This window comes from Limulus polyphemus, unplaced genomic scaffold, assembly GCF_000517525.1.
Source record: "Limulus polyphemus unplaced genomic scaffold, Limulus_polyphemus-2.1.2 Scaffold8956, whole genome shotgun sequence".
Lineage (NCBI taxonomy): Eukaryota > Metazoa > Arthropoda > Merostomata > Xiphosura > Limulidae > Limulus > Limulus polyphemus.
The window spans coordinates 26,554-27,618 of record NW_013674566.1 but is presented as its reverse complement, the minus strand read 5'-3'; positions in this window follow the sequence as shown (position 1 = coordinate 27,618).

Here is a 1,065-nt window from a genome sequence, read left to right as displayed (position 1 = left end):
GATGTGGAGTAATGGAAATCATATTGAACACCTTCTCGGAACAATTATTAAAACACCCCAAAATTTGCCCTAATACATCTTATGGTTTTCAATACACATTCAGGAGTCAGGCTAGCAGAGTAATCTGATGTGACACTGTGTCCCTCTCAGCTGCTTGCAATGGGATATTTTAAAAATCAATGGGATTTTGTATTAATTTGTGGTTAAGAAACCCAAATACAGCACATAAAAGTATGAAGCATTCCAATATATATACAGTAGGTTCAATAGTCAAGAAAGATTGTTTCTTTCTGTATTTTAAAATTTTCAATTTGCTAAGATATTACTCATGTAATAAATCAAACACAGTGGCATCCCACCCACCTCTTTCCATTTTTGGAAACGCTCCCTTATATACACTTACTTCTATATTTTAACAGACTTGGCGCCAATTCTTTCTTTTGAACCAGTATTTCAACAAGGTAGGGTGTGTCTTTAGTCTGCTCAAAATTTCATATTTTTTTAGACAAAAATACATCTTAATTACTAAATTTTATAAATTATAGTGGAATTCTGTGGTATTAATGTAGTAATTTATAATTTCTTGGTTATTCAAATGTTAGATGAATGTTAGTAAAACCTAAAAAAAGTATTGTTTCATATCCTCCATGTGCAAAATTTTTAAAGGCAGCAACTGAGTACAAAGGTTGTAAATAAAATAGATAATTGTTTGCTTTACTTCTTTATTTACTGTTCTATGTTTTAAGAAAAATAAGTTTTAAGAAATTATTTGTAAATAGTATTAATGTATATACATACATAGCATGGTCACAAGTAAACAGACACCACATTTTCAGAAAAAATGAAATTTTTCAGTCATATTCACATGAATTGATATATTTATCATTTAATTAATATCTAGTAGATCTTCCTTTTGCTTCGTGCAGTTCGTTGATCCTTTGGGGCATCGTGAGAATCATCTCGTCAATTTTAGATTGTGGGATTTTCGCCCACTCTTGCTTCAAAACTTGGAGTAGGTCGCTCTTCGAAGTTGGTTTTTTTTGGTTGTTTCTTGACTTGCCGGTT